The following is a 7500-nucleotide window of genomic DNA, read 5'->3' as shown; positions in this document are numbered from 1 at the left end:
TTTTTCTTTTTTTTTTTCGCGATGACATTACATGAAAGAAGATATTAATCGCGTTATCAGATTGTTATAACATTTTCAATTAATTACCACTACTAACGAACTGTCGATCATCGTAATATATTCAATAAAGTTACTTGGATTTATTCAAATTACATTGGATTTATTATTCGATCGTTAAGGACAAGTAATTAAAAAACCTTTTTATAAATTAGTACGATTACGACTGGATACATATCTGTTCTATCTAAAAATTTTTTTCTCTCTATCTATCCGCTGCGATATTTTCTGTTTCTTTTTTCTCTCTCTCTCTTTTTTTTTTCTTTTTTTTTTTTTTTTATGAAACAAAACGTCGACCGCAATTTATACATGTTATTAATACATTACGTACAACGTAACGCAATATAAATAATCCTATCATTGTCGTGTTTGATCGAATTAACTTAGGACTTTCTCGTTTCTTACTAGAGGGGGAAAAGAAAAGAAAAAAAAAAAAAAAAAAAAAAAGAAGGAAAGAAATTAAAAGAAGAAAAATTCACAATGAATTTGAACAATGCGTTAGCTGTGAGATTCGATAGAGTTCTACAATTTTTTATTCGAATTCGTAGTCATCATATCCATGGAAAAAAAAAAAAAATAGAAAAGGATAGGCTTATACTTCTCGGCGTTACGATTATCGTGATAATAAAGTAACGTTGTTGGTAAAAGAAGGAGAAGATGGAGGAGGAGATGGTCAAAGAGGAGGAGGTGAAAAGAAGTGAAGGAGAGGGGGTAAAAGACCTAGACTCGTTTAAAATTCTAATAATATTTCTTGTTCTTGGTGAATAATGGCCCGTAGTCGATAAGAAGGCAATAGAGCGAGAGTAGAGTGGATCGTATCGGGAGAGTCCGTTTATAGCTTAGCGGTCGAGCAAGCGTGTTCGAGAGAGAGAAAGAGAGAGAGAGAGAGAGAGAGAGAGAGAGAGAGAGAGAGAGAGAGAGATAGTGAGAGAAATCGAGCTTGCAGTAGCGCGAACATGACATCAGTCGGGCGTGCGTTGCACGCGTGCGTGCGCGCGAGGCGCTCTGTTCACGCGTGCGCTCTCATAGCGTTTTTCACGCTTCTCGCCTTCTCCTTCTCTCTCTTTCTCTTTTTCTCTTTTTTTCTCTTTACATCTATCTCTCTATCTCTCTTTCTCTCTCTCTCTCTTTCTCTCTCTCTCTCTCTCTTTCTCACTATCTCTTTTTCTCTAACGCTTCTAAAATAAACCGTGCAAATATAGGACGACGCACGGCTTGCGCGTGTATGCGTGTACCACGTTCTATCCGCTCTCGCTGTCATGGAATTCCATGCTCCGCTTATTATGCCGCCTCACTATGACGCTCTCGGTTTATCGAGCTTCGACCTTTCCTCTCTTCTCTCTCTCTCTCTCTCTCTCTTCTCCTCTCTTCTCTTCTCTTCTCTTTAATACTTTTTCATAATTGGGTTTGATAAATTACCAACAAATTGCGAAAACGATAGATTGGTGTCTTTCAACAGATACGACTCTTTTCAAAGATCTTATTGTCAGTTATTCATTTAACAATGCTCCCTTTTAATTTATTTTTTTAAATGAATATATATATATATATGTGTGTGTGTGTGTATATATATATATATATATTTTTGGTAAAATAGGATCATCGTAAAAATCGCTCCGCGTGAATCTCTCGCATTCTTTCTTGAGGACGAGAAAGAAAGAAAAAGAAGAAGAAGAAAAGAAAATGACGAATGTTCGCGGGATTGGGAGGAGGTTGGGAGGAGGGTGGGAGGATGAGGAGGGTGTACCAAGTTACAGAATACTACTACGTAGTCGGCGAGCCGGACGGAGAAATTAGGTGGGAAATTATTTAAATCATTCGTTCCCGATGAGCGACACCTCGCGAGTTGAAACACAAGAAAAAGAGAGAAAAAGATAGAGAGTGAAAGAGAGAGAAAGAGAGAGAGAGAGAGAGAGAGAGAGAGAAAAGAGAGCTTGGTAGCGCGGCTTGCCACCAAGGAGGGCCACTTAATAAAGAGTCGCCGACAGCGTGACAGTAAAGTAACTTCGTTCGCCGGAATTTAAAATTAGATTCATAAAAATTATTCTAATAGATTCTCTCGCGTTGCTCCCGTAGAATCCATCTCTCTCTCTCTCTCTCTCTCTTTCTCTCTCTCTCTTTTTCTTTCTCTTTCACTAACTCGTTCTTTTTCTTCTTCGTTCATCCTCTTCAGCAGTCATCTCCTCTTCCTCCACCTCCACCTCTACCTCCTCCTACTTTTCTTGACGCTCAGGGGGCAAACGAGGCAAATTCGATTTGACACGCGGCCCGTCGACCGTTTCTGCATTCTTCTCCGGTCCTCTTATCTCTACTCACCCTCACCCTTATTCTCTATCTCACCCTCTTTTCTTCCTTCTTTCTTCCTTCTTTCCTTCTTTCTTTCTTTCTTTATTTCGTCCTCTTTCTCTTCCATTACCACTTCCTCCTTCTTTACCTTCTTGTCTCTTGCTTGTCGTCCTTAGAATGCTTCACTGTGTGAAGCTGACGGAAACGAGAGAAGGAAAGAGCGTAAGAGAGAGAGAGAGAGAGAGAGAGAGAGAGAGAGAGAGAGAGAGAGAGAGAGAGAGAAAGAGAGAGAGAGATTGGGAGAGAGACGAGTTATGCAAATGTGACAATAACCGAACGTCAATCAGGAAGAAAGTTAACTTGGAGGGATATGCCTGACTCTCCTCTCTTTTCCTTCTCGATTCATCCCCACGCTCCCACTCCCACTCCCACTCCCACCTCCCACTTGCCAGCCCATCCAACACTCTCATCCTTCTTACTCGTTCCCATAGAAATTAAGGATAGCGAGAGAAGCGTCCTTTGCGGACAGGGCCACGATGGGATCCTTCGAATGCAATTTAAACTTTGCAAGACGCGATTTCCTCCTTGCGAAGAATTAACGACGACGATCTTCGTTTTTCCCCCTTTCGATTCTAACCTAGGAAGTCGTCGTATCTTACCACCTCTCTTCTCTCATCTTCTGTCTTTTATGGTTTTAAGAGAGAGAGAGAGAGAGAGAGAGAGAGAGAGAGAGAGAGAGAGAGAGAGAGAGAGAAGCGAGGGTGTTTCGTTAATCAAGCGTGAAGAACGTCCCTGTTCATTTCTCTCTCTCACTCTCTCTCTCTCTCTCTCTTTCTCTCTCTCTTTCTTTTATTTTTTTTCTTTTTCTTTTTTCTAAAGATGAAACGCAATCGATCATTTAATACACGTGACAACGTTTATATTAATTATTAAAAAGAATTCCGTCGTGCTGAGAAAAAGAACTCCTTTTTTTTTTAATTTCATTGTTACATCGAAAAATTTGTCGGATTTTATTAAAGAGAGAAAAAAAAAGGAAATAAAAAGAAAAAAAAAAAAAGAAAAATAAACAAAAGACAAAAAATGTCTTTATATTACAAAATCAAAAGTATCTTTCATCGTATAAATCTTCGTTTGCGTCATTGAATTTTATTCACTTTTCGATGGTCAAAGCTTCGAGTGAAATTGAGCGTTGAAAGAAGAGGAGGAATGAGAATTCCACAGTCCGATACGGGAGAATGAAATAAGAGAACGTGAAAGAAAGACCACCAGGAGAAGGAGGAGCAGGAGGAGGAGGTGGTGGACAGAAGGGAGGAGGCAAAAGAGAAAAGGAGAAAAAGGGAAACGAAGAATCGTGTGGACAATCGGAAGTAAGGAGAATGTGTAAAAGTCGGATAAAAGCAGCGGGTGTCCAAGAGAGTGAAGAATCTCGGTATCTCTCTGGCAGAAAAGTAGCCTGTTGGCATCGTTGGCACGCGTTCGGTTCGCACCGACCGCAAGTATACGTTTACGAAAGAAAAAGAACTAGGTAGATAAGAGTGGTGGAAGATAATACCTATGCCACTAGAAAAGTAACACAGTGTAAGTAGTACTTACATACATACATACATACATACATACATACATACATACATACATACATACATACATACATACGTACGTACGTACGTACGTATATAGATATGTGTAAGATACGTTTGATATAATAGGAAAAGAAGAAGGAGAGATGAAAAATAAAAAGGTAAAACGAAGGCTTATTGCCAAGAAAGAAAGAAAGAAAGAAAGGAAACGAAACGAAATAAAGAAAGAAGAATAGATAGAAAGAAAGAAAGAAAGAAAGATGGAAGATATAAGTGGTTAGATTTAACGGTGCTTTAACAATTCTCTCACACATGCATTAAAAGAATATAAATCGAAATCCAAAGGAGGAAAACAGGCGTCTCGTCACGCGCGAAATAGATCAGTTTCCAAGGTAAATGCTTGGCCGAGGAAGCGAATAAGCGAGTTAGCGAGTTAGTTACTAGTCAGCCAACCAGCCAACCAACCAACCAGCCAGTTTAGTTGGCTAGCTATCTAGCTAGGTATCTAGCTAGCTAGCCAACCAGCTAGTAAGGCAACAGAGAAAGGTTTGATAGGAGAAAAGAGCACTTGTTGCTCCTCTGGCAAAGTCCTCCGAAGTGTTTACACGTTAAATAAGTATACATACATACATACATATATATATATATATATATATATATATATATATATATATGTATAAATGGACGATAGAAAACGGTATACACACGGTGTTTCAGACGTTTACTCCTTTTCGGCATTCTTTACGCTTCCGCGTGAAGAAAAGGGAAGAGTTGTATGAGTCGGTATTACGAACGATTAACTTCAATTTTCTCATACGAATTCAAACTGACGATATTAATACTCGTTGGATGTCACTTGCAAAAAAAGATATTTTTTTGACATAACTCAAAGAATCGATCGAAGTTATCAAACTAAATGGTTGAGAAACGATTTCGAAGATTGAACGACTCGCTTCCGATTATATTATATGTTTTTAATAATATAAATTATTAGATGTGTCTGTCTATCTTCTCAAAAATATCACTTGGAATATTATGAAAAGAAAAAAAGAAAAAAAAAACATAAATAAATAAAGAAAGAAAGAAAGAAAGAAAGAAAGAAAAAAAGATAGACACAAAGGATACACGAGTAATCATGTCAGCAATGAAACTTTCTACGTATTGGTGATATTATTCCATGAAGGTAGAATGAGGATTGGGGGGACTGATCGGGGTAGATGGAATGGGATAGGGTATGAGGGGTAGTTGGAAAGCAACGAAGGGAGTATATAAAGTGGTACTGTATTATGAACTAGCACGGAATGAATGGGACGCAACAAGCTACACGCTGAATGTGCCAAATTGAGGAGAGTCATTTGTTTGATGCCCTGCCGCGCGCGTGTGTCGCTAACGTTAAAGCGCGTGACAGCTTTCTCTCTCTCTCTCTCTCTCTCTCTCTCTCTCTCTCTCTCTATTCCTTTCTTTTTCAATCGAAACAACACGCAGCAACGCGACATCAACACCATCGTCATCACATACCATCACTCGACCACCACCCACGTAATTTCATCGCGGACAATCGAGCTACGCTGTTCTGCATTCAGTGATTGGCATTCATCGATGATGATACTGTTATCCTTTTTCTCTTTTGAAAAAGAGAGAGAGAGAGAGAGAGAGAAAGAGCGAGAGAGACAGAAAAAAAGAAAGAGAAAGGACACATACGTTCTATCGGTGGTCGTAGTATTTGTTTTTTTTTCTGTTTTCTTTTTTCTTTTTCTTTTTCTTTTTTTTTTTTTTTTTTTTTTGTAAAACCATGAAACACGAACCATCGTTTTTCAATCTATTTCGGACACTTGTTTCGTTTTTATTATTTAAAGAGAAATCTATGCGTTCTCAAATTTATGTTCTTTTATATTATTACATTTACGTATTACACATATACCTGTGTATGTGTGTGTATGTATGTATATATATATATATATATATATCGTTAAGGAAAAGAAATGAGAAATCAGATAAATGAACAATCGTAAAAGAGTAGTTTAGGATAGTGTTTATAGGCTTCTTGTTAGATCGAATTAAAAGCAGTGGAACGTAGATAATCGGATATCGGATTCTTTGATAGGCGTTCGTAACGTATCGAAAGTAAACTCGATCTCGTTATCGATGGAGACACGTACTATCAATAGAGAGGGGAGAAGAGAGAGAGAGAGAGAGAGAGAGGCTCGTTAATCCAGAAAGTTAAAAAGCGATAAAAATCGATATTTATTATACGTACTTGCTACCGTTATCACGTCTTATCTTTTTGTCGCGTTTCGCAATCGTTTCTTTTTTTCTTCTCTCTGTTTTCTTTTTCTTTTTTTTTTTTACTTCGAGTACATATGAGGATACTTCTCCATCATATATAAGTATTTCTCTTTCTTTCTCTCTTTCTCTCTCTCTCTCTCTCTCTCTCTCCTTCTGTTTCTATCTAAAACGTACTTGTAAATAATATTTTAGAAATTTTCCTTGATAATAAATAATATTTTAGAGTCGAACGATAACGATCATATATACGTACGTATATAAGGAATTTCTATAAAAGTTTTGTTCTAATTCACAATAATCATGTCGATCATTTCGATCATTTCGATCATTTCGATCATTTCGATACGACGACGCGTGCAAATTTTATTGATATAATATATCGTAGATATTATCTAACTTATGTACGTATCTACGATCTTTATCTATTCGAAATAAAATGTCAATTCTTAAACACGACACATTCTGTCTCAAAGGATTAACGAGAATGAATTCTCGCTCGCTTAGACTTCCTACGCAGGTAAATCGGAATAATGCGGATGCATGGTACATCGTTCGAACGATTATCGTCGTTAGAACGATCGCTCCAGTAGAGAAAGGAAGGAAGGAAGGAAGGAAGGAAAGAAAGAAGGAAGGAAGGAAGGAAGGAAGGAAGGAAGGAAGGTAGGTAGGAAGGAAGGAAGGTAGAAAGGAAGGATGGATGGATGGATGGAAAGATAGAAGGACAACGTGTAGAGTAAGGATCTCGCAAGAGAGAAAGAGAGAGAGAGAGAGAGAGAGAGAGAGAGAGAGAGAGAGATGATGAGGATTATCGGCGCCTCAGGATCACCGAAGCAGAGCGTGATCCGTCGCGAAGGGTTTGCTCGATCGCATGTTCAGTGGCCTTGAAATAATTACGTCGACTCGCTGCCTTCCCGAGCGATTCGCACGGCTCTCGCGCCTCGTTAATCGCAAACACGTTGCGACAATCTCTCTCTCTCTCTCTCTCTCTCTCTCTCTTAAGCTCGGTGAACGTGTCGTAATCGATGGGTTGATATACGAATTTCCATCGCCTGGACCCATTCTCTCTCTCTCTCTCTCTCTCTCTCTCTCTCTCTCTCTATCTATCTATCTATATCTATCTATCTATCTATCTTGGTCTATTCAGAGAGTTAGGAGCTTTCCTACGTTCGCAAATCGTCCAACTAGAAACAGACGATGCTCTGATCCACTATTGGGATTCTCTCTCTCTCTCTCTCTCTCTCTCTCTCTCTCTCTCTCTCCCTCTCTCTCTTTCTCTTTATGTTTCTGTCTCTCT

The 7500-nt window shown here is 38.7% G+C and overlaps 1 protein-coding gene across 7 annotated transcripts in view; it reads left to right on the top strand.

The window, feature by feature from the left end:
- LOC124423712 (forkhead box protein O-like) overlaps positions 1–7500 on the top strand; it is a 114888-nt gene that overhangs the window by 90506 nt on the left and 16882 nt on the right. The window contains exons 8-9 of one of the 7 annotated variants that reach the window (XM_046961780.1): positions 3507–3921; positions 6711–6866. The exons of 4 other annotated variants lie outside the window; for them this stretch is intronic. The gene's annotated coding sequence lies outside the window, so the exon portion shown is untranslated. The remainder of the gene's footprint in view (positions 1–3506; positions 3922–6710; positions 6867–7500) is intronic. 2 more of the 7 variants (XM_046961779.1, XM_046961778.1) reach the window with 2 other exon arrangements.

The sequence above is a fragment of the Vespa crabro genome, chromosome 4, assembly GCF_910589235.1.
Source record: "Vespa crabro chromosome 4, iyVesCrab1.2, whole genome shotgun sequence".
Lineage (NCBI taxonomy): Eukaryota > Metazoa > Arthropoda > Insecta > Hymenoptera > Vespidae > Vespa > Vespa crabro.
Note: the sequence above shows the minus strand (reverse complement) of the source record. Positions and strands in the feature narration are given on the sequence as shown.